Source organism: Engystomops pustulosus, chromosome 3 (genome assembly GCF_040894005.1).
Source record: "Engystomops pustulosus chromosome 3, aEngPut4.maternal, whole genome shotgun sequence".
Classification (NCBI taxonomy): Eukaryota; Metazoa; Chordata; class Amphibia; order Anura; family Leptodactylidae; genus Engystomops; species Engystomops pustulosus.
In genome coordinates, this window is record NC_092413.1 from 118,666,072 (window position 1) to 118,693,159 (window position 27,088).

Consider the following 27,088-nt stretch of genomic DNA (forward strand, 5'->3'; position numbering starts at 1 on the left):
CCCTATTGCTATCGTAAGCAGATGCGTTTTTTAACCGACATTTCTTCCATGGGCCCGTAGGTTGGCCTTTTTTTGATTTTTAAAGGGATCTTGTCTGTCTATACATGTGCCTTATAATAGTTTTTGCAGTATACATAGTTGTGAGCAATTGCTATGTAGGACACCAAACATTTGTGCAAACACAGCATAATTTAGTGTTTTGTGTGTATATGTATTTTAGTTTTGTCAGCGTCAAGTATATCTTTGTTTTTTTGGTTTTGTTTAAGTGATTTTTCATCATGTCAAAAATAATACTTTTAAATTTACTTAATCCAAAAATTAGGACAGAAGACAATTTAGACATGGAGGCAGAGGATTCCCCTCCCTGTTGCGCTGACATCTGATGTGGCGAGTGTGGAGAGGTAACCGCCATCTTCTGTTGAGGATGATACTGCAGGCCCACACTCGGCAGTACCCGAACCCCTGCAGGTGGATGAACCAGAGGAAGGACGAAGTGCATCTCCTGTCCCCCAAGGACGTCGTTCAAGAAGGGCTGTCCCTGGCAGAGTGGTGGATGAAACGGTATTGAATTATTTGGGCCGCAGGGCACAGGAGGACACAATTGTGACCTACCTGCGCAGTCTTGCGGACCACATGCGCCGGGTGCTGCAGGAACACCTCCTCCGGTGTCAGGGGGCATTTTCAATAGTTCTTGATGCCTGCTGTCCCCCCAACAATCCCACTCCGGTATTTGAGGCCCTGGAGCAGTGGCGATTGTATGGACATATTGCCCCCCGACCCCAGCCTCTGCCACCACCACCACCTCAGGCCCACCAGAGTTTTTATTCAGGAACATACCCTGGCCAAGATTTCAGCCATTCACACAGCCAAATTTATTTTGGTTCTGGTGCTCCTACTATGCATCAACCACACCAGCACTATGCGAGTGCCAGCCAGAGTTATCATGCACGCCCATCCTCTGGGGTAGTTCCCCCACCTTCCCCAGCAACACATTTTCCAGCGCCAAGAGCTGAGAGGCCAGATTCACCTGCACAACATTTTCTGAATTTGTAAGTTCTTGAATATTTATAAGTTTGGTGTTTTCAGGCTATTCTGCCTATTTTTCTTTGGTTAATTATATTTTGGCCAAAAGTGGGCCTTTTTTATTTTTTGATGAAAATAAAAAAAAATTGTTTGTATACAGTATTTAGGTCTTAAGCATTTATTACATTAATCAAGAAATATATAGATTTGGGTAGTGTCTTGATATATGAAAAGATTTTTCAGATACATACGTAGTATAACCGAAAAGTAAAATAAAACAGATGGAATCCAAATTACAGATACATATTTTTACACATCCAAATCACCACCAGTAGACATAAAATAATCAGCAAATTGATTTCGAATATGCATTCCAGCTAAAGCAGGTCTTGCAAGATGAGTGGGTTCAGTAATAGCAACATCGGCATCTATTTCTGGCTGTGGGTTCTCAGGCTGGTCATATAGACGACAATAATTATGTAAAATTACACATGCTTTGATGACACAAATGACATTTTGGGGAGATAGCTGCATTGATGATTGAAAAACACTCCATCTGCTAGCCAAGATACCAAATGCGCACTCCACAAAACGACGAGCCCGGCCCAGACGAACATTAAAATTTTTGCGTCTTAAATCCAACCCACGGCGTGGGAAAGGGCGCATAACATGATATAAGAGTGCAAATCCCTCATCTGCCACTATAACAAAAGTAAAAAGGGCCCTGAAGAGCAGGCCAAAACACGGGGTTCAGGAATGTCAAGCTGACGGTCTGATAAACGCTTTGACATTCGAGAAGCACGGAATATACTAGCATCAGCAGCAGAACCATGGGCCCCAATATCTACAATTATAAAACGGTAGTTACTGTCAGCTAGTGCTAACAAAACCACAGAGAAATACCGTTTATAATTAAAATATCTGGAACCAGAGTTTGGTGGCTTCTGTACACGTATATGTTTACCATCCAAGGCGCCAATACAATTCAGAAATTTAGCATTTTCCTGAAAGCCACAAGCAATATCCAGCCATTGCTGAGTATTTGGCGGAGGCATCATGGTGCGTTTCAAATGGGACCAAATAACAACACAGATGTGAATCACAATGCTTGCAATGGTTGAAGTCCCCATCAGGAAAGTATAATGGAGGGATGAAAACGAATTTCCAGTAGCAAGAAAACAAAAAGAAAAAGAATAAAAAGTTAATAAACATTTTACAAATACTAATTTAAAAAAAAAAAAAACATACCGGTGTCATTCCGGTGTGGAAGGGGCCTAAGAGTTCTCCTTATGGAAACTTTGCCAATTAGGGCCACCTTGCAGGCGTGTGGAGACTTATAGCTATTGGCACTCCACTAAGGGATTCTGGGAAACCTGCAAATAAGTTTTTCAGGATGGGATTAGGAAAACTATACCTCATTTGCTACCTTGTAAGGCAGCCCCCTTACCTAGAGTATGACTTTCAAGAAGCCTAATGACATAAGTTATTTCCATAGTTCCCAGAATCCCCTAGTGGAGAATTAATTGCTATCTACTTAATGCCTTGCTATCATTAATGACCCTTTATTTTATCTTCTGTGGTGACACATCCACAATAAATACTAATGGCCATGATTGCAGTGGGTACGGAAAGTATTCAGACATCTTAAAACTTTTTACTCTTTGTTTCATTGCAGCCAACTGGTAAGATCATTAAAGTAATTTTTTTTACCCATTAATGTAAAATTTGCAACCAATCTTGACAGAAAAAAATAGAACTGTAGAGAATTTTTAATAATTTATTAAACAAGAAAAACTGAAATATCACATGGTCATGAACATAGAATGTGCCTACTAGATTAGACAGTTCTCCTAAGAATGGAATTTTTATGGAAATCATTGGAAAATCCCTTAAAAGGCCAAGCTTCGGTTTGTTTAATCTTAGGTCTATCATTTGTTACTTAGTTATATCTACTCCAACACACCACAACCCAATAACTGTGATTGTAGGTAGTGAAGGGTTTTTTTTAATTTTCCATTAGTAAAAGACTTAACCCACAATAACATAGACACATAGTGACAGATAAGGGTCAACAATCAAGTAATGCAAATTGGGTGGTTATCTATAGAATTGAGGTTTGTACAGATGAATTGGTTCTCATCTACCTTTATTTGCCATGAGCAGGTTTAACTATCACTGTGGGATATATTTCATGGCATCACTTCCAATGACCCTTTGAAGTAATTCAGGTTTGAGTATTTCTCACACAGAGTAAGTCTAATTAAATACAATTGCACAGGGACTTTAGTTTAACAGAGCATAAAATCCTTTCACTTGCAAAAGTGCTGACATTATTAACTAAAATTTTATGAAGATCTCAAATTTCAACATGGCTAATAAAATGTAACATATTATACATTACAAAATAGGAATTTCTAGATAAAAGGACAATTGAAAACTTATATATACATATAAGTTTTCAATTGTCCTTTTATCTAGCAGTGAGGAAAAGTAATTTATGTGCTGACTAGAGATGGCCGAATCGATTCTAACAATTCTAAATTTTGTTTAGAATTTCAGGAAAACTTCAATTCATCACAAATTTGAAGTTTACAAGGATTTGTGGGAATGAATTTCAAATTAAATGGGTCAGAGAACTCTGGGAAGAAGAAAAGAACATAGCGGTACTGTTCCTCACTGTATGGGGGTAGTGTTCCTCACTGTATGGCGGTACTATTCCTCACTGTATGGAGGTAGTGTTCCTCACTGTTTGGGGGCACTGTTCCTCACTGTATGGGGGTAGTGTTCCTCACTGCATGGCGGTAGTCTTCCTCACTGCATGGCGGTAGTCTTCCTCACTGCATGGCGGTAGTGTTCCTCACTGCATGGCGGTAGTGTTCCTCACTGCATGGCGGTAGTGTTCCTCACTGCATGGGGGTAGTGTTCCTCACTGTATGGGGGTAGTGTCCCTGACTGTATGGGGGTAGTGTCCCTGACTGTATAGGGGTAGTGTCCCTGACTGTATGGGTGTAGTGTCCCTCACTGTATGAGGGTAGTGTCCCTCACTGTATGGGGGTAGTGTCCCTCACTGTATGGCGGTAGTGTTCCTCACTGTATGGCATTAGTGTTCCTCACTGCATGGCGGTAGTCTTCCTCACTGCATGGTGGTAGTGTTCCTCACGGTATGGGGTTACTATTCCTCACTGTATGGGGGTAGTGTCCCTGACTGTATAGGGGTAGTGTCCCTGACTGTATAGGGGTAGTGTCCCTGACTGTATGGCGGTAGTGTCCCTGACTGTATGGCGGTAGTGTCCCTGACTGTATGGCGGTAGTGTCCCTCACTGTATGGCGGTAGTGTCCCTCACTGTATGGCGGTAGTGTCCCTCACTGTATGGCGGCAGTGTCCCTCACTGTATGGGGGTAGTGTCCCTCACTGTATGGCGGCAGTGCCCCTCACTGTATGGCGGCAGTGTCCCTCACTGTATGGGGGTAGTGTCCCTCACTGTATGGGTGTAGTGTCCCTCACTGTATGGGTGTAGTGTCCCTCACTGCTTGGGGGTAGTGTCCCTCACTGTATGGGGGTAGTATTCCTCACTGTATGGGGGTAGTGTTCCTCACTGTATGGGGGTAGTGTTCCTCACTGTATGGGGGTAGTGTCCCTCACTGTATAGCGGTAGCGGTCCTCACTGTATGGGGGTAGTGTCCCTCGCTATATGGGAGCAGTGTCCCTCGCTATATGGGGGCAGTGTCCCTCGCTATATGGGGGCAGTGTTCCTCGCTATATGGGGGTAGTGTCCTTCACTGTATGGGGGTAGTATCCCTCGCTGTATGGGGGTAGTGTTCCTCGCTATATGGGGGTAGTGTCCTTCACTGTATGGGGGTAGTATCCCTCGCTGTATGGGGGTAGTGTTCCTCACTGTATGGGGGTAGTGTTCCTCGCCGTATGGGGGCAGTGTCCCTCGCCGTATGGGGGCAGTGTCCCTCGCCGTATGGGGGCAGTGTCCCTCGCCGTATGGGGGCAGTGTCCCTCGCCGTATGGGGGCAGTGTCCCTCGCCGTATGGGGGCAGTGTCCCTCGCCGTATGGGGGCAGTGTCCCTCGCCGTATGGGGGCAGTGTCCCTCGCCGTATGGGGGCAGTGTCCCTCGCCGTATGGGGGTAGTTTCCCTAGCCGTATGGCGGTAGTGTCCCACGCCGTATGGCGGTAGTGTCCCACGCCGTATGGCGGTAGTGTCCCACGCCGTATGGCGGTAGTGTCCCACGCCGTATGGCGGTAGTGTCCCACGCCGTATGGCGGTAGTGTCCCACGCCGTATGGCGGTAGTGTCCCACGCCGTATGGCGGTAGTGACATTTTCGACTTTGGGCACTATTTTGCGTTAGAGGGTTAACGCAGTGAAAAAACGTTATTATATTTTTAAAAAAAATTTTCAGGCACTTTCGGACGCGAAAATGTGTTTAGTATTTTTACTGTTTATTTATTTTTATATCAGTTCTAGGGAAAGGTGGGTGATTTGAATTTTTAGCCCTGACCACCTGCTCTGCCTCTGACCCTGAACTTTTGCTGCCTGTCTTGACCTCCTGCCTGTCCCCCACCATGAATCTGCCTACCGTTTCGGTACCTCGCCTTGGCAGCTACTCCGAACAAAGTCGCACCTGTGGAATGACCTGGTTGTACCACGCCACGTCACCGCCATGTTGGAGCAACTGATGGCTACTCAGCAACAGTGTCAAGCTCCTGTGCCTCCTCCTGCTATTCAAGTTAGTCTAGGTTCGGCGGCAGGCAGGCTAAGACTCTTTATGCCGTCAAAGTATGATGCGGACCCCAAGTCTTCCAAGTGCTTTATCACTCAGTGCTCCCTGCACATTGAACTTATGCCATCTCAATTTGTCACTCAAAGGTCCAAGGTGGCATCCAACATCAGCCTCCTCTCTGAGAAGGCCCTGGCTTGAGCTATTCCCCAATGGGACAGAGACGATCCAGTCATTTCGACTCTCACAGCATTCCTCTCAGAATTCCAGTCTGTTCCTGAGGAACCTGTTGATGACTATGCACTTCAGTTCCATACCCTGACCTCTGAGTTTACGTGGAACGATGCAGCTCTGACTGCGACTTTCAAAAAAAAGGACTTTCGGGAAAAGTTAAAGACGTGCTGTCTGGTATCATCATTCTGGACACACGGATCGATATTCGTTTTAAGGAAAGCGCTGAAGAGCTACATCTTGAGCAACCCGCAAGCCCAGGTTTGAAGTCTTCAGCCTCCTGCTGTGCCTGCTGCAGAGGTGCCTATGCAGGTGGACAGTGCCTGACTTTCTCCCCAGGAACGCTCCAGACGATGTCAGAAGGGTCTCTGCCTCTATTGTGCCAGTCCAAAACACTTCCTTGGAGCTTGTCCTGTCCATTCTCAGCAACCGGGAAACGTCTGCACCTAGGGTTCTTGGGAGAAGCCCCCCTGCCTTTGTTTACATTTTGTTTCTGAATTGGATTCATAGGAGGGGCGGAGCTGCTGCTCCCTGCTCACAAAGGAGGAGGTCATGTGACAGTCTCCTGCATAGAATAGTGAGGTACAAGTACTCCCTGTTTCCAATCAGCCCCTACACCCCAGTCTGTGATTCTACAGAACTTTCTCTGTCTGTCTTCTCTCCGTATGCTGCTCCTTTTCTCCACCTTGTCACTGGCAGTATCAGCTCCGTGCAGATAAGCTATTAACCGTCAGTCCTCACAGAGCACAGTCATAGACTTCATGCACTAATGATTTCTACAACTTATTACATATTCCCTGCTCCTCCATGTGATGAATGCTACCAGGCTGTCACTATATACATCCTGTGCATACATTATGTGCACTATGTTCAGTTGATTTACTTGTGGGGAAACTAAATGGATTTAATGCCAAATTACTTTGAGAGAGAACACATGGCATCATAGGATCTGTGGGCAAGCTATCCGGCCTCAGCCTGAGGGCATAGACTGACAGACAATCTCTGCCCACTTCACCTCTAGTGAGAAAGATTTTTGTCAAACACTTTCAGAACAGAAAATGCCACAAACTTGGAAACAAAAGGACGAGCAGCACAGATATCGCTCTGCTTGTTTTAAAAGGGGGAATCACATAAAAGAATTTGGTAAAATCACCATAGCTTTACAGTTACGCTTTCAAAAAAAAGTAAAAAAATCCACACCTCAATCTTGCAATCCACAAACCAGATACAAGGTACTACAAATACAAGATAAGGGCTTCTAAAGTGATATATATTCATGACCTACCTCAGGGTACGGCTAGTTTATAGGTTTAGAAGATGTGAGGGTTTTCATTTAAAGAGGTTGTCCCAGACTTGGATTATAAAGATTGCTGCAGTCACTTCTTTTCCTTCCAAACACACTATAGATTACAGTGGGGGAAAAAAGTATTTAGTCAGCCACCAATTGTGCAAATTTTCCCTCTTAAAAGATGAGAGAGGCCTGTAATTGACATAATAGACCTCAACTACGAGAAACAAAATGTGAAAACAAATGTGAAAAACTGAACATTTAAACGCATCCTTACAAAAAATGTTTGACCACTGTCATTGGCAACAAATAGAGATGAGCGAGCACTAAAATGCTCGGGTACTCGTTATTCGAGACGAACTTTTCCCGATGCTCGAGTGCTCGTCTCGAATAACGAGCCCCATTGAAGTCAATGGGAGACTCGAGCATTTTTCAAGGGGACCAAGGCTCTGCACAGGGAAGCTTGGCCAAACACCTGGGAACCTCAGAAAAGGATGGAAACACCACGGAAATGGACAGGAAACAGCAGGGGCAGCATGCATGGATGCCTCTGAGGCTGCTTAATCGCACCATTATGCCAAAATTATGGGCAACAGCATGGCCATGACAGAGTGACAGAATGAAGCTAGATAGCATCTAAAACATCCAATAATTGACCCTGACACTATAGGGGACGGCATGCAGAGGCAGCGGCAGCAGGCTAGAGAGTGTCATGGCGACATACCCTAAATGGACTCAGGCTTCAAACCAATGGGTGGCAGAGAGGAACCAAAGGAGGTGAGCAAGAAGCGCTCAAATAATATCGGTACATGATAAAAGTTTGCCAGTATATTTTGTGGATTACACAGCAGGGTGGCGACAAAGTTAACATGGAAGCCATGAAAACAACCCAAAATTCTGCCTGACACAGCTCGTTTGATAAGGGGACCATGTATGGAGGCAGTGAACTAGTAGTAGATTAAAGGTGCTGCAGTTAAAACTATGTTAGTTGGATCTTGGCATGGAGCTGGCGCTCCGCTGCCAGGCGAGCTTTCGCCAATCCAAGCCCCTGTCTCTAGGCTACTCCCCAAACAGCACTTCTAAGAACCTTTTGTATAAGATCAAGTGTAGTAGCGTTCTTATAAGTTTAGGATATGGCGGGTGAGGGGAATGTAAACAGATGCGCAAGAAGCGCTGAAATAATATCGGTAAATGATAAAAGTTTGCCAGTATTTTTTGTGGATTACACAGCAGGGTGGCGACAAAGTTAACAAGTTTGTTGTGGAAGCCATGAAAACAACCCAAAATTCTGCCTGACACAGCTCGTTTGATAAGGGGACCATGTATGCTTACAGTTCATGCCAGTCGCTGCACTGGCTGCCAGTCTCCTTTCGAATAGTTTAAAATAATAACCCTCATCCATAAAGCTCTGTATAATGCTGCACCCCCCTACCTCTCCTCTCTTATCTCAGTCTATCGCCCAACCCGTGCTCTTAGATCCGCCAGTGATCTTAGATTAACCTCTACCCTAGTGCGGACCTCCCACTCGCGTCTCCAAGACTTCTCTAGAGCTGCACCAATTCTATGGAATGCTCTGCCCTGGACTATCAGACTAATACCTAACCTCCAAAGTTTCAAACGTGCTCTTAAAACCCATTTCTTTAGGCAAGCCTATAACACTCATTAACTGCATGAAGTTTTAACTCTTCTACTAACCCGTCCTGTGTCGTCCTCCCATCTGTTATCCAGCAACCAACAGGCACCAGACTTCTCTACAGTCCCATTCACCCTGGACCTGGTATATAAGATGACGGCTGAGTGGTTCAAGCGACAGCAATTCCATTTATTATATTTTGTTCTATTCCCTAAGAAGAATGGCTTGACCATTAAATATTCTTTTACCTCGTGTTACCCCATCATCTTCATAAACCGTAAGCTCTGGCGAGCAGGGACCTCACTCCTGTTGTTCCATACAAATGTTGTGCTCTGTTACATTACATTTGTATTTGTTTCCTATGATTTGTAAAGCGCTACGGAATATGATGGCGCTATATAAATAAAGATTATTATTATTATTATGGAGGCAGTGAACTAGTAGTAGATTAAAGGTGCTGCAGTTAAAACTATGTTAGTTGGATCTTGGGATGGAGCTGGCGCTCCGCAGCCAGGCGAGCTTTCGCCAATCCAAGCCCCTGTCTCTAGGCTACTCCCCAAACAGCACTTCTAAGAACCTTTTGTATAAGATCAAGTGTAGTAGCGTTCTTATAAGTTTAGGATATGGCGGGTGAGGGGAATGTAAACAGATGCGCAAGAAGCGCTGAAATAATATTGGTAAATGATAAAAGTTTATTAGTATATTTTGTGGATAACACAGCTGGGTGGCGACAAAGTTAACAACTTTGATGTGGAATCCATGAAAACAACCCAAATTTCTGCCTGACACACCTCGTTTGATAAAGGGACGATGTATGGAGGCAGCTATATGGACGACTTTTGGAGGTAGCAATGGAGACAACGTGTGGAGGCTGCTATGGAGACAATTTAATTTGGATAGTGCCTGTATGTGGCAGTCCCAAAAATTTTTCAAACCAGAGGAGCAGGTAGGTGGCCCTCCAGAAAAATTGAATACATTGAGTGCCTGTATGTGGCAGTCCCAAAAAGTTTTCAAACCAGAGGAGCAGGTAGGTGGCCCTCCAGAAAAATTGAATAGATTGAGTGCCTGTATGTGGCAGTCCCAAAAAGTTTTCAAACCAGAGGAGCAGGTAGGTGGCCCTCCAGAAAAATTGAATAGATTGAGTGCCTGTATGTGGCAGTCCCAAAAAGTTTTCAAACCAGAGGAGCAGGTAGGTGGCCCTCCAGAAAAATTGAATAGATTGAGTGCCTGTATGTGGCACTCCCAAAAATTGTTTAAAACAGAGGAACGGGTCGGTGGCCCTCCAGAAAAATTAAATGCATAAAGTACTATAGCTAGAGCCAGTGGGCCCTGTCAAAAAATAGCCAGTTTCCTCTGCTTTACTGTACAAAGAGGAGGAGAAGGAGGAAAATGAGGAGGAGGAGGAGTGGATCAATTATTCAGGTTGAGCTTCCTTCACCTGGTGGAGATTGGAAATTATGAGAAATCCAGGCTTTATTCATCTTAATAAGCGTCAGCCTGTCAGCGCTGTCAGTCGACAGGCGTGTACGCTTATCGGTGATGATGCCACCAGCTGCACTGAAAACCCGCTCGGACAAGACGCTAGCGGCAGGGCAGGCAAGAACCTCCAAGGCGTACAGCGCCAGTTCGTGCCACATGTCCAGCTTTGAAACCCAGTAGTTGTAGGGAGCTGTGTGATCATTTAGGACGATGGTATGGTCAGCTACGTACTCCCTCACCATCTTTCTGTAAAGATCAGCCCTACTCTGCCGAGACTGGGGACAGGTGACAGTGTCTTGCTGGGGTGACATAAAGCTGGCAAAAGCCTTGTAAAGCGTACCCTTGCCAGTGCTGGACAAGCTGCCTGCTCGCCTACTCTCCCTCGCTACTTGTCCCGCAGAACTACGCACTCTGCCGCTAGCGCTGTCAGAAGGGAAATACTGTTTCAGCTTGTGCACCAGGGCCTGCTGGTATTCATGCATTCTCACACTCCTTTCCTCTGCAGGGATGAGAGTGGAAAGATTTTGCTTGTACCGTGGGTCCAGGAGAGTGAACACCCAGTAATCGGTGCTGGAATAAATTCTTTGAACGCGAGGGTCACGGGATAGGCAGCCTAGCATGAAATCTGCCATATGCGCCAGAGTACCAACGCGTAAGAATTCACTCCCCTCACTGGCCTGACTGTCCATTTCCTCCTCCTCCAACTCCTCCAACTCCTCTTCTTCTGCCCATACACGCTGAACAGTGAAGGACTCAACAATGATCCCCTCTTGTGTCTCGCCAACATTCTCCTCCTCTTCCTCCTCATCCTCCTCCACCTCCACCTCCTCCGATATGCGCTGAGAAACAGACCTAAGGGTGCTTTGGCTATCAACACGGGAATCTTCTTCCCCCGTCTCTTGTGACGAGCGCAAAGCTTCCGACTTCATGCTGATCAGAGAGTTTTTCAACAGGCCAAGCAGCGGGATGGTGAGGCTGATGATGGCGGCATCGCCACTGACCATCTGTGTTGACTCCTCAAAGTTACTCAGCACCTGACAGATATCAGACATCCACGTCCACTCCTCATTGTAGACTTGAGGAAGCTGACTGACCTGACTACCAGTTCTGGTGGAAGTTGACATCTGGCAGTCTACAATGGCTCGGCGCTGCTGGTAAACTCTGGATAACATGGTCAGTGTTGAATTCCACCTCGTGGGCACGTCGCACAACAGTCGGTGAGCGGGCAGTTGGAGGCGGCGCTGCGCCTTCGTGAGCAAATCTGACAGATTGGGGTATGTCTTGAGGAAACGCTGAACTATCAGATTTAACACATGGGCCAGGCATGGCACATGTGTCAGTCTGCCGAGTTGCAGAGCCGCCACCAGGTTACGGCCGTTGTCACACACAACCATGCCTGGCTTCAGGTTCAGCGGTGCCAGCCACAGATCAGTCTGCGCCGTGATGCCCTGTAATAGCTCTTGGGCGGTGTGCCTTTTATCGCCTAGGCTCAGCAGTTTGAGCACCGCCTGCTGTCGCTTAGCGACGGCACTGCTGCTGTGCCTAGAGCTACCGACTGATGGCGCCGTGCCCACGGATGGTAGTTCGGAGGAGGAGGTGGAGGAGGGGTGGGAGGAGGAGGAGGCATAGTAGGCCTGAAACACCTGGACCGAGGTAGGCCCTGCAATCCTCGGCGTCGGCAGTATATGACCAGCCCCAGGGTCAGACTCGGTCCCAGCCTCCACCAAGTTAACCCAATGTGCCGTCAGCGAAATATAGTGGCCCTGCCCGGCAGCACTCGTCCACGTGTCCGTGGTCAGGTGGACCTTGTCAGAAACGGCGTTGGTCAGGGCACGGGTGATGTTGTCTGACACGTGCTGGTGCAGGGCTGGGACGGCACATCGGGAAAAGTAGTGGCGGCTGGGGACCGAATACCGAGGGGCGGCCTCCGCCATGAGGTTGCGAAAGGCCTCGGTCTCTACTAGCCTATAGGGCAGCATCTCCAGGCTAAGCAATCTGGAGATGTGGACATTAAGGGCTTGGGCAGACTTCTGAAGATCTAGCCCTCGCCGCAAGAGCCCTCGCCACGGGAGCTTCACTAGTTGACACATTTGGCGCTGATGCACCAGCTCTGGCCCTGCCTCTCCGTCTGGCCCCACCACTGCCTCTTCCAACCTGTTCTGGTCGAGGACTCTCCTCCGTCTCAGAAGCACTGTGTTCACCCGGCCTATCAACCCAGCTTGGGTCTGTTACCTCATCATCCTCCGATCCCTCAGTCTGCTCCCCCCTCGGACTTCCTGCCCTGACAACAACTTCCCCACTGTCTGACAACCGTGTCTCCTCATCGTCAGACACCTCTTTACACACTTCCACTACGTCAAGAAGGTCATCATCACCCACAGACTGTGACTGGTGGAAAACCTGGGCATCGGAAAATTGCTCAGCAGCAACCGGACAAGTGGTTTGTGACTGTGGGAAGGGTCCAGAAAACAGTTCCTCAGAGTATGCCGGTTCAAATGCCAAATTTTCCTGGGAGGGGGCAGACTGGGGGGGAGGAGGCTGAGGTGCAGGAGCTGGAGGAGTGGCGATTTCGGTGACATGGGTGGACTGCGTGGAAGACTGACTGGTGGACAAATTGCTCGAAGCATTGTCGGCAATCCACGACATCACCTGTTCGCACTGTTCTGGCCTCAACAGTGCTCTACCACGAGTCCCAGTAACTTCAGACATGAACCTAGGGAGTGTAGCTCTGTGGCGTTCCCCTGCTCCCTCATAAGCAGGTGGTGTCTCACCCCGGCCAGGACCACGGCCTCTGACCCCTGCAGTAGTTGGACGCCCACGTCCCCGCCCTCGTCCTCTACCCCTAGCCCTCGGGTTAAACATTTTTAAAATGAGAGTTATAGCTTTAATTTTTTTTTAACTTTTTTTTGTGTTTTTTGTTTTATTTTGTGTTTTTGAGTTTTTAAAACCAAACGATGCTATCCTATTGCTATGGCTATTTTCTAGCCAAGTATGAAAGCACACTACTATGCCAGATGAGATGACGCAGAGTTATGAAACAAAATAAACGTAAAATAAAAAAGGAAAAATGGCAGACTGTGCCTAATTGAAATCCAACCCCTACTAAATTTTCCCACTTCGGTCTTTGCAATGGATATGTGCGTCACTAAGCGCAAAACACAGCGGTCGCAAGTCTCACTACAAATTGCTCACAATTGGCTAGTAGATGCACTGCAGCAAGTACAGCCACCAGCAGATCAACCAGAAATCAAATATATATAACGCTACTGTAGGCGTAAGTAAGCCGTTTAGATTCTCCTATGGCTATTTTCTAGCCAAGTATGAAAGCACACTACTATGCCAGATGAGATGACGCAGAGTTATGAAACAAAATAAACGTAAAATAAAAAAGGAAAAATGGCAGACTGTGCCTAATTGAAATCCAACCCCTACTAAATTTTCCCACTTCGGTCTTTGCAATGGATATGTGCGTCACTAAGCGCAAAACACAGCGGTCGCAAGTCTCACTACAAATTGCTCACAATTTGCTAGTAGATGCACTGCAGCAAGTACAGCCACCAGCAGATCAACCAGAAATCAAATATATATAACGCTACTGTAGGCGTAAGTAAGCCATTTAGATTCTCCTATGGCTATTTTCTAGCCAAGTATGAAAGCACACTACTATGCCAGATGAGATGACGCAGAGTTATGAAACAAAATAAACGTAAAATAAAAAAGGAAAAATGGCAGACTGTGCCTAATTGAAATCCAACCCCTACTAAATTTTCCTTTTCGGTCTTTGCAATGGATATGTGCGTCACTAAGCGCAAAACACAGCGGTCGCAAGTCTCACTACAAATTGCTCACAATTTGCTAGTAGATGCACTGCAGCAAGTACAGCCACCAGCAGATCAACCAGAAATCAAATATACATAACGCTACTGTAGGCGTAAGTAAGCTGTTTGGATTCTCCTATGGCTATTTTCTAGCCAAGTATGAAAGCACACTACTATGCCAGATGAGATGACACTGAGTTATTAAAAAAATAAACGTAAAATAAAAAGTAAATGGCAGACTGTGCCTAATTGAAATCAAACCCCTAATAAATTTTCCCACTTTGGTGTTTGAGGTGGATATGTGTGTCACGAAGAGCTAAACACAACGGTAGCAAGTCCCCCTGCAAATTCCTCACAATATGGTACTAGCTGCAAATAAAAAAAAAAAGTAGAACGTTATTGTAGCCCTAAGAAGGGCTGTTGGGTTCTTGGAGAATCACTCCTGCCTAACAGTAAGCTAATAGAACACCCTAACGCTTTCCCTGACCAGCAGCAGCTCTCTCCCTAGCGGCATCCAGACACAGAATGATCCGAGCAGCGCGGGCAGCGGCTAGTCTATCCCAGGGTCACCTGATCTGGCCAGCCAACCACTGCTATCGACGTGTAAGGGTACCACGTCATGCTGGGTGGAGTGCAGAGTCTCCTGGCTTGTGATTGGCTCTGTTTCTGGCCGCCAAAAAGCAAAACGGCGGGAGCTGCCATTTTCTCGAGCGGGCGAAGTATTCGTCCGAGCAACGAGCAGTTTCGAGTACGCTAATGCTCGACCGAGCATCAAGCTCGGACGAGCATGTTCGCTCATCTCTAGCAACAAACGATATATATTACAAGTGTTGAGATTTGTTATTAACCAAATATTTATTTTTCACCCAAATTTGCAAATAAATTATTTAAAATCAGACAATGTGATTTTTAAGATTTGTTTTCACATTTTGTCTCTCATAGTTGAGTTCTACCTATGATGTCAATTACAGGCATCTCTCATCTGTTTAAGTGGGAGAACTTGCACTTAAAACTTGAACTTGAAATTGGTGCCACTCTAAATACTTTTTTTTTGCCCACTGTATATGGTTGTGTTGCCTGAGATTTCAGCTCAGCTCTATTCACTTAAAAGGGTCTGAGCTCGCAACGTGAAAGATGAATGTGTTTTCACATGCATTGTTGAAGCTGTGTTCCCAGAAAGGTGATCAACTTTTTTAAATGGACAACCACTTTCAGGGTGGAGAAACAATGAGACCCAGATTGAAACAATTTGGGTACAAACTTTAATTTGCAGAAGAATGCAATTCCTTTTTGCAGACGGTTTGAGATCAGCAAGTGAGTGACGTTCACCCTGCTGATGTCCATAGGGAATGACTATTGAGGCTGCAAAGACAGGTACAACTAGGGCCTGCTCTATCTTTTTTCAGTGTAGGCATTTAGCACACTAACAGAAAGGAGATGCATGATACATGCACTATGACGTGAACAATAGGGGTTATTGGGCAAAACACACATAAACCCTAAAGCTTTAGAATGGTTGGAGGGCTGCTGTACCATTCTAAAGCTTATTGCATCATAACCCACTATAATTCAGCAAGTTAATTTACCAAGGATGTGGTTGGTGAGGGAAATGTGGCTAACACAGATTGTTTCACCGATCGTACAAGAGTGGATGAAACTGGACTGAAACAGTACACAGATCTAAGTGAGGCATCAGAAAACAGTTTAGGAGATGAAGAACAGTAGGGGTCTGAAATTTCGATGGGTAGCTACATTGCTTATATTAACTAGAGGTTACAATTTATTAACCACAGAGTGGTTATATAGTATCCTCCATAGCCTCAGAGATACTTCCATTCTAAACATAATCAGTGCCTCCCAAAGGAGGATTCAGACAATGTGTGGCCATTCCTCTTTATCTAGGACTCCCAGAAAAGTATCAGAGAAGTAGGGGACAGTGACCAGGAGTATTTCAGACAAGAGGTCTCATACTTCCCTCTAGAATTAGCTTATATCGCAGTGATCCCTCATAAAGTGCCAAAAAATAGCCATTTATTGACCCACCTTGTGCAAGTGGTAAGGCAGGAGACAAACTTGGTGGAGAATGATTGCTATGTACTTTTATTATTGGCTGAAGGTGAGACATGAAGCATAGTTATTTGGGCTTGAGCTTCACATTTAGGGTATATAAAATGGAAATAAAGGCCATCAGGCCTTGCATCGTGTGAGCCCAAATCATTGGTAAGTCAGAATGGGTGCTGTCTGGTCTTGGAAACTGCAACTTCAAAACCTGCCATAGTTTAAAGTATCTATAAAAGCTTATAAAAGCTGTGAATCTCAAACCTGTCCTGAAAAAAAGAAAACATTTCATTGGCATTAAACATATCTCACAAAGACAAAATCCAGTAGCCCTGCCAAAATCCCCTATCAAATATGAGGATTCCCCATAGCAGAGTCTCCCCCACTATTGCTATGACGGTTTATAACCCTCTAGTACCTTTTCAGATCTGATTGACCAGCTTCTGAATGGGAGGTAAACATCCGTAATAATTAAGGTTATCTTCTAGAATAGGCAACAAAGTACACAACTCCAGACAGGTAACCAAAAAAGTTTTAAGAGGAAAGCAAGGGAGATCTGAACTGGCCAGCCAGAAAGTATAGATACATACAGGTCAGGTCGGCCACTCCCCCATAGAAGAACCTCAAAGAAAATTGACCATATGGGAGTGGAACAGGGTATAGGATTGCATGCTTGCTCCACAATATACAGACTTTTAGGAAGCAATATCATGTTATTAAAATTCAGGCATCCAGAAATCGTTAACAGTAAATTTATCAACAAATTAGGGTTCTATGGCTCCTAGATTCAGGCAATACATATGGGCCATATCTCTAGAGACATAAATGCCAATATATTTAAAGGTTTCCACAATGGCTAGGTACGGAGGTAGTCAGCCAATCTACTTGCATAATGATAGACTTATTGAAATTGATATGGAATCCAGAATGGCTCCCACGGTGATCAAACTAATGGTCCTGAGATGCGTATCTTTGACCAGATCCATAAACAGGACTAGTTCATCACCATACAACCACTCTCTCATGTCAGTCCCCACTGACAAAAGATGATAAGCAATATTCAATGCAAAGTTAATAGTAAAGGAATAAGATTTTGATCTCTCAACAATGGGCTGCTTTTGGACACATACTAACTGTAACAGACAACTAGAATGAGTATTATTGTCTAAAAATGAAGGAAGCAGTAAAACATTTATCTACTTGTAAACAATTAAACAACTGGAAATAAAAACTTTAACTATGATTTAACTCCACATTAAACCTTTAATATGATTCATAACTTTTTACAGATCAAATCAATTCTTTCTCAACAATCTTAACAGTTACAAGCAGAATATCATTCCACACTATGTACAGGAAGAATAACTGGCCTAATGATGAAAAATGAATTACAGGCGGTCCCCTACTTAAGAACACTCGACTTACATACGGCCCCTAGTTACAAACGGACCTCTGGATATTGGTAATTAATTGTAATTTAGTCCTAGGCTACAATAATCAGCTCTAATAGTTATCACAGGTGTCTGTAATGAAGCTTTATTGTTTATCCTGATTCTTATGACAATCCAACATTTGTAAAATCCAATTGTCACAGAGATCAAAAAAGTTCTGACTGGGCTTACAATGATAAAATATACAGTTCTGACTTACATACAAATTCAACTTCAGAACAAACCTACATACCCTATCTTGTATGTAACCCGGGGACTGCCTGTACTGTGACCACAACTCAGCTCTTTGCTATCCAGAGTTCCTTGTTGTAACATTCAAAGTATCACAGTCCTAAATCCCAAGTCAGGGCTAAGGGCTCATAGCAAACAAGATGAGAATGCTTACTGTTGAGGCCTCCTGCCCTCAACAGGATCAACTAACTAATGGATCATAGTAAATAAGGTCCAGTGAGCAATGTTATATAAAATGTATGGGACTTTGATTTTTTTTAGCTGTTCTTTCCCTGAAGAAGATGTAAACAGTGTCTTAAAAACTCTCCTTTTGCTTAAGCCACTCAATATTTTGTACAAAATCTGTCTTGGAGGCATAAAAAGTGTCTAAGACCAAAAGGAAATATGGAGCAAGACAAATGCACTATATATTTTTTGGTAAGAAGTTTTGCAGCCACGGCCTTCTTACTAGGCCTCCCGGACAGATCTGTAGACTATTTTCGCTCATTTCATGAATATGTCTTGCTTACTGTACCAGTGAACATCTTTAGAAAAACATTCTGCAAATACCAAGGAGATAATAAAAGACAAAAATCAGAAGAAGCCACTACACATTCTTCATCATGTCGTTTCCCTCTTTATTTTCCGGGATCAACAAGTGTTTCTTTCAAAAATATTGGAACAAGACTGTCTGGGGATAAAACATCATTAGTTACAGCGTGCAGTTTGTTTGAAATATGCGTTCCAGTACTTTAATATCTAAGTACCGCCTTGTGGAAAACTAATTACTGAACCACTGAGAGCTTCATAATGTCCTGCATTTAAGTCCTGAGCGTCATACATAATGCATGGGAAGCAGGCTCTGCTCTCTGATTACAGAACACTGTCATTAAGTGAGCAAATTAAAGATGTGAATAATTCACAGGCTGAGCGTATTGTCAGAGCTGCATTGTGAAATTAGAATTTCTAATAAGTACTGCAATTTTTTTAACCCAATTAACACAGAGAACGTCTTGAGACTGAATAGTACAATAAAAATTATTACCTTATTCTTTTGCTTCACAACAGACAAATTAAACACTGTACTTAATTTTGTAACATTAATTACTTTATTGCAGGAAACCACTGTTTTAATCAAAGTTCAAATATTTACTTGAAAGCAAGAAATACACATAGCTGTATAAACCTTTCCATTTACAAAAGTGAAGTACATTGAGCTCATTGAATATTTTGTGCTCCATGCAAACAAAATCAGAGCTAATTTCTGTGGCAATAACTGTGACTGTGCTTTCTGTAAGCATTCTATATATGTTTCTCTAATCATACTACAAACATATGTCTTGTAAGATGAAATGCATTTTCTTACCTTAAATACAGTGAAAGAGGATTATTTCATGAAATTTCAAGTCCGAGGCTACGCATGTTCATTTTCTGATCAGAATCTATGTGTTTCCAAGATAAAGATACAGCATTTTCCTTCACACTGAGTTTTTTTCCCGTTCTTCAGTGCAAATTGAGGAACAGCTGTTAGCCACTGCATTATGTTTTCATCTCTTTGCATCCAGAGCAGCCTGCTCCATGGGCTGAAGAAGTTAAAATAAGATAAAAGAAAAGCAGTGTGGATTTTAAAATCCAAAGCATCAGTTGTCCATTGTCTTTACGGTGTTCCTTAATTGATTGTGTGCATATTAGAAGGTAGTTACTGGGAGCAGTCTCAGTGCAATGCCCAAAGATATGGGGAGAGACACAGAGAGAGAAAGGAGAGAAAGAGAGGGCTGTCAGTGCAGATAAATCTGCATATGGAAATTAGGGTAATCCTGGGTACAGTTTTATTTAACAATGATGTAGTGTTTATTTTAATTAGCTTGGAATGTTAACAGTGAAGAACAAGGCAACTGAGGGGATAGAAAGAAAGTAAGCAAAAGTTTAGTGAGATTTACAATAGAAGCAGTAACTCATAATGTTATTTTACTAACCATTTTTATGAACCATTGTATTATAAAAAAAACATCATATATGAAAATTCCACAAACTGCCAGGCCAGTGGATGGGAAATGAAAGATTTGAAATAATATGTCACATGTTAAATGTAAACGTTAATAACAGACATCAAACCATAGGACTATTTTACAAAGTTCAACAAGTTTTTTTTTCAGCAGCAAGCACATGTGGTGCCAACGCAGTAGCTTAAAGGAAACCAACCATCCCAATCAAGCATGACAAGCCAGGGACACTTACATATCCAGGCACTGTGACTGTGGTAATCTTCTTATATTTGTTATCCATGGCCTCCTTCCTCCTAAAATAATGCTAATGATCTTCCAGCTCCTGGGAGGTGTTACTGGAGCCCCTCTGTGCTGCAGATTCACAGGCAGTTTACATTGAGCAGATGAACATGAGTGGAGAAAAAGAACTGGACCGCACATCCACACATCACACAATGATCTACTGCCGCTAGGCTAATTATATAACGAACTCAAGGTTCTTAGTTACATTTTGATCAAATTGTATAAGCCCACCAACCACTTCAAGGTGACCTCTTTTTGGTGGGTCCCTACGCTATTGTGTGCGGCATCACATGGCGTCCACCACCGCTGCAGCACAGCGCCGGCAGGGGCCAAGACCTGGTTGCCCCCCAGCACCCGTACTAGCAGGCATAGCCCCCATGGCTCCAGGCCCCCACCAGCACCACACAACAGAAGCAGCGGACCCCATGCAATACCGCACCATGTGAACAGGAAAAAGGCTCACCATGTGTGAACAGGTGTTGAATACTCACTGTTCCATGTAGTCTCAGGCACTAGCTGAGAAGAAGTAGGCATCCCCTATATGCAGTCCCCTGCTAATATAAAAGCACCTGGGTCGAATGGGGTGGAGTGCTGATACCAGGCAAAAAACAAAATAAATGAAGTTATAGAATATACTAAACCAACATGAGTAGAGAAAAAAGAACTGGACCGCACATCCACGCATCATACAATGATCTACTGCTGATAGGCTAATTATATAACGAACTCGAGGTTCTTAGTTACATTTTGATCAAATTGAATAAGCCCACCAACCACTTCAAGGTGACCTCTTTTTGGTGGGTCCCTACGCTATTGTGTGCAGCATCACATGGCATCCACCCCCGCTGCAGCACAGCGCCGGCAGGGACCAAGACCCGGTTGCCCCCCAGCCCCCGTACTGGCAGGCATAGACCCCATGGCTCCAGGCCCCATCAGCACCACACAACAGAAGCAGCGTATGCCATGGACATAGCAGCAGTAGATCATTGTATGATGTGTGGATGTGTGGTCCAGTTCTTTTTCTCTACTCATGTTAGTTTACATTGAGCAGAATAGGTCTCCCTTTCCCCTTCTCTCTTCTCTACTTCCTCTACCTGTGTAATCTAGCAGCAGCAGCAGGAAGTGTATGGGGGACTTGCTCTGCTCAATGTAACAGCCTCTGAAGGCTAAAAAGTTACAGCATGGGGGGCTCTGGAGCCCTTCTGGCTTATTAGCATAAATGTATAAGTTAATTTTTAGAAGAAAGGTAGAAATGGATAACATATATAAGAAGATTACCACAGTCAAGGTACCTGGATCTATAAGGAAGTGCCCCAGGTTCGTCATTTTAGCGACAGGTCCTCTTTTTTGTTTAACTATATTTATAGAAAGTTTGATGAAATTTACAAATGGGAAACAGACAATTGTAAGAATAAAAATGTGTCAATAGATATAGAGCTAGGCAATTTATAATAAGGTCTCAGTAACAGCTGAGTAAAAAACTTCAGTAGTAAACCATATCTCATAAATATGGGGGAAGACAGACATCACAAAGACCCATGGGGAAACAGAGGGTGAACATTTCCAATGCCCAGTAATTGTCCCATGGGTCCCAATCTTTCATAAAGTGACTAATGGATTTGTTTAGAGGGGCTGAGATATGACAGGTTAAAGGGGTTGTCCATTTCAAGCACATTCCAGCAAATAATTGATATTTTTGCTTCGTCCCCCATGACGGCCCACCTGGAAAATGCCCCTTGACCTCTGCAGGGACAGGAAGAAGAGAAATTAAAGGTTCCCTCCCCTCATCCGCCCGCCAGTGTTCTTCCTGTCCCTGTTGAGGTCAGGTTAAGAGAGGTGCCCTCTCTCCTCCAGGGGGGGGGGGGGGAACGAAGATTTACTTACGGGTAGTCCGTCCTCGGCCAAATCCCTGTGGGCTGGGGCTCTCGGTTGGCTCCGGCCCTCTCTGTAGCTGTCGCCGGTCTGGGTTCCTGGCCTCCACGCCGCGATCTCCAGATTGTATGCGCGGCGGCCGAAGAAACTACATTTCCCAGCGTTCCTCGAAGACAGATGACGGTTTCCAGCCGCGACCGGAAGTTGAGGTGATTAGGCCGCAATGCATTCCTGGGAACGGAGACGCCGGCGTGTGGCCTCTGCAAGGGGGATGGGCTCCCCGATAAGGCATTTAAAGCAGGTAGCTTGAGTGGGTTAGTCACGTTGATCTAAGGTCTAAGATCTGTGTGATACGCCGTGTGTTTTTTCTCTTGCACTGTGCTTCTCCAGTTCTGTTATGGCTGACGAAGCAGACCCGACATTCCTGCATCCTCTGGTTTCTGTAAGTGGGGTCATTTGCGCAGAAATGGGCTCTTTTACTTTAGTGAAGGTGTTGGGTCACTTATTATCCTCTACTTGCCTTTTAGGAAAAAGACTAGGGGTCTAGGGGTAAAGGCAAGGAGGATAAAGGGGATAAGACGAGCAAGTCTGAAAAACCCGAAAAAAGTAGAGTTAAAAAATGCAACCTGTGCTTTCACTCTATGTCGGACTCCTATAAAAAAACGATTTGTAAGCCATGCATTGACAATTTCATGAGGGAAGAAAAAACGTCTTTCCTGGATGAGTTAAAAGGGTTAATCAAGGAGAAAGTGATATCCTCTGTGGTGCAGCCACATTCAGGGCTCTGCCAAGTAAAAAACCCAGATTAGAGCCAGATTCGTCTCTATCAGAGGAAGGAAACGATTCCGAAACTCCTTCATGCTCAATTGTAGAAGGGGATGATACAACGGATTCTCAGAAAATAGTGGATACTCGACATCTGTTCCAGATAGAAGAGCTTGATAGTCTCCCGAAAGCGATCAGACAAACTCTGGAGATAGAGGAGATCCTTCCCCCTAAATCCAAGGAAGAGGAGCTATTTGGCGGTTTGAAGGCAAAGCGTCAGAGGGTCTTTCCTCTGAATGACAAGTTAAAAGAGCTGGTTTTGGAAGAACCAGAAAAAAGAATTATTGATTCCAAAAATTTCAGGAAAAGGTTTATGTTTGAACCTTAGGAGTCTAAGATATGGGATACGTGTCCAAAAATGGATGTACAAGTCACAAAAATTGTGAAGTAAACTGACCTCTCCTTTGAGGACGCAGCACAACTAAAGGACCCGATGGATAGAAAATCGGATTCCCTCCTAAGGAAGGCCTGGGAAACATCCATGCTTAATTTAAAATTAAATTTAGCAGCCACGTCGGTGGCAAGAAACCTGCTGTATTGGTTAAACAAAATAGAGTCCCACATTAAGGAAGGGACCCCAAGATCAGAAATTTTGGAGAACTTTCAGCTACTGAAATCAGCAACAACCTTCCTGGCGGACTCTACGGCCGAGGGAATTCGGTTTTCAGCTAAGGAGGGAGCATTAACTAATTCTACAAGGAGAGCACTGTGGCTGAAACAGTGGAATGGAAACATCCGTTCGAAAGCTAAAATTATGCAGCCTGCCTTTCTCAGGGGAGTTCGTTTTTGGTCCAGAACTGGACACGATACTGGAGAGAGCATCGGACAAAAAGAAGGGCTTCCCCGAAAGATCTACACCCAAGAAGCTGCCCTTTCGTGACTTCAAAAAACAGAAAGACCAGTACAGAGATAAAGGGAAAAGGGGATGCTGGAGCTACCCGAAAGGAGGTAAGGGGAGAGGCTTTCTCTTCTCCAACCCGGCAGACACAAATATAAGTAAAAAACAATGATGCCATGGTAGGGGGAAAATTGCTAAGGTTCAGGGAAAAATGGACAGACATCACTTCAAATCCCTGGGTCTTAGAGATATTGCGCCATGGTTACAGTATCGAATTCTGCAAACATTCTCCTACAAAATACATGCTACCATCATCTTCTATTTCTTCCACATCACACAACTTAATTTGGCAAGAAGTGTCATCTTTATTATCATCAGGTATAATTGTTCCTGTCCCTCAAGACCAGGAAAAATCTGGATTTTACTCTTCTCTCTTTTTGGTGAAGAAACCGAACGGCACAAACCAACTGATCATCAACCTGAGAAGTCTCAACGAGTTCATCATCTACCGAAAATTCAGGATGGAATCGGTAAGATCAGCCTCACACATTATTCACAAAAAAGCATTAATGTGTACCATATACTTAAAGGATGCATACTATAACATCCCTATACACCCTTTCTCACAGAGATTCCTAAGGTTCTCTGTTTCGTCTCCAGGGGGGCTGACACTACACTTCCAATATTTTGCACTCCCCTTTGGAATATCCTCAGCCCCAGGAACCTTTACGAAGGTGATGGCAGAGGTGGTGGCTTTCCTCAGGCTACGGGATGTACTGATAGTCCCATACCTGAATGACTTACTTGTCATTGGCTAAGACAGAGAAACTTTACTCTTATCAAGAGACCTCACTATAGAGACCCTAGAGAAGCTGGGATGGATAGTAAACTACCAAAAATCAGAGCTCCTTCCAGATACAGTGAGGAAATTTCTGGGTGTAAAATTGAATTTAAATTATCAGATGTCATTCCCTCCACAGGAAAAAGGAAGTCACATCAAGGATTAAGTGAAGAGATTCAGGAGAAGATCAACAATCTCAATCAGAGAAGCCATGAAGATCTTGGGATCTCTAACAGCCTGATTGGGATTCCTCCTGCTGTCAAGAAAGACCTGTTGTGGTGGTTGAGGGAAGAGAATCTGAGAAGAGGAATTTTTTGGACAAACAGTCCTCACATCTCCATTCAAACAGATGCGAGTCAGACAGGTTGGGGAGCAGTTATGGCTCACCATTTCTCTCAGGGTGTCTGGACCGAAGAAATCGCAAGGAGGTCCTCAAACTATTGGGAGCTAAGAGCGATTTGGGAAACTCTCAGCAGAAACACCCCTCTCCTATCTCACCACCACCTCCTCATTCTATCGAATAATACGACAACAGTCTCTTACATAAAAAGACAAGGGGGTACCAGGTCTCCACTTCTGAGTGCATTAACCCAACAAATATTTTCGTAGGCACAAGACCACGCCCTATCAATCTGCAACACACCTGAAAGGTACGGAGAACCTAAAAGCAGATTTCCTCACCAGGAAGAAAGTTCTCCAGAACGAGTGGAGCTTAAAGGAAGAGGTATTCCAAAAGCTAACTTACATATGGGGTCACCCTCAGGTGGACCTGTTCGCAACAAAGGACAATACCAAATGCCATCATTATTTTTCGCTAGAAAAAGGAGAGAGGAAGGAACAGCTGGATGCGTTCTCTCACTATTGGGACATTCCACTAGCTTACGCCTTCCCCCCTATTCCCCTGATTGCCAGAGTCCTGAAAAAGATATATCTGGAAAACACCAGGACAATTTTCATCTGTCCAAATTGGCCAAAGAAAAGTTGGTATCCTCTCCTGAGAAGAATGTCACCGCAGGATCCAGTCATTCTCCCACTGTCAAGGGATTTGCTATATCAGGGTCCAATCCACCATCCGAATCCAAGAAGACTACATCTGTCAGCCTGGATCCTGAATCCAGCTACCTGAGATCCCAGGGACTTTCCTCCAAGGTTATTAAAACTTTGAAGGCAAGTAGGAAGCCTGTCACATTCACAATTTACCATAAAATATGGAAAAAATTTTCTTCTTTCTGTAAAGACACTCCACTCTGCCAGTCTAACCCAAATGTTTTGCAGGTACTGGAGTTTCTTCAGAAGGGTCTGGAGTTGGGGCTGTCTACTAGTATCCTACTAGTCCAGGTGTCAGCACTCAGTGCCTTTTTTGACCATCCTCTCATCGAACACAGGTGGGTCAAAAGATTTATTAAAGCATCTTCTAGACTAAGACCCCAGACTATTAAGAAAACATCTACATGGGATCTAACGTTAGTTCTGAACGCATTAGTGAAAGAACCATTTGAACCTGTTGATTCCTCTAGTATAAGAAACCTAACATTTAAAACAGTATTCCTGATGGCTATCACCACCGCCAGACGACTAGGTGAACTACAGGCTATCTCAATTAGGGAACCTTACATGAAAATTCTAGAGGATAGAATTGTAATTATGCTGTACCCAACCAACCTTTGTCCCTAAGGTGTTTTCTGACTTCCACAGGAATCAGGATATTATCTTGCCCTCCTTCTGTGAGAACCCTTCCTTCTGCGAGAGAACTAGAATGGAACACTCTGGATGTAAGACGTTCTGTTATAAAATATTTACAGGCCACTGAATCCTGGCGTATTGATACTAGTCTTTTTATTCAATTCCAGGGGAAAAACAAGGGGAGGAAGGCGTCTAAGGCAACCATTGCAAGATGGCTGAAGCTGGCAATCTGGTTATGCAACGATATACAGGAAATACCAGTTCCCCCCAGGAATAAGAGCGCACTCGACCAGAGCCATGTCCACATCCTGGGCAGAGAGAAGAGGACCTTCATTGGATCAAATTTGCAGGGCGGCAACTTGGTCTTCTTCCTCCACGTTTTCCGAAAATTACTTGTCAATTGGGGTGCAAGGTGTTACAAGCAGTAATCCCTCCCTGAAGACTTCTTATTTTGTAAATCTCCAGGTGGGCCGTCATGGGGGACGAAGTGGAAATTATGAATTAGATTACTCACCAGTAATTCAGTTAGTCCACCATGACGGCCTAGATATTCCCACCCCTTTTCTGAAAATTTTCATTTTCTGTTTGTTTGTATTGCAGATAAAAGTGTATGTGACTTAAACATACTCATAAACCTGGTTGTATCTTCCTCAGCATCAGCATGGTTATTTTGTAATCACTGGCGGGAGGATGCGGGGAGGGAACCTTTAACCTCTCTTCTTCCTGTCCCTGCAGAGGTCAAGGGGCATCCTCCAGGTGGGCCGTCATGGTGGAAAAACGGAAATAGAATTACCGGTGAGTAATCCAATTCATAATTTTTGTG

The 27,088-nt window shown here is 44.4% G+C and overlaps 1 long non-coding RNA gene across 2 annotated transcripts in view; it reads right to left on the reverse strand.

The window, feature by feature from the left end:
* Nucleotides 1–27,088, reverse strand: part of LOC140121846 (uncharacterized) — a 238,583-nt gene that overhangs the window by 181,038 nt on the left and 30,457 nt on the right. The window contains exon 2 of one of the 2 annotated variants that reach the window (XR_011854204.1): nucleotides 19,285–19,501. This is a non-coding gene — a long non-coding RNA (uncharacterized lncRNA). Of the gene's footprint in view, nucleotides 1–19,284; nucleotides 19,657–27,088 lie in introns of those variants that run through there. The other variant, XR_011854203.1, reaches the window with a different exon arrangement.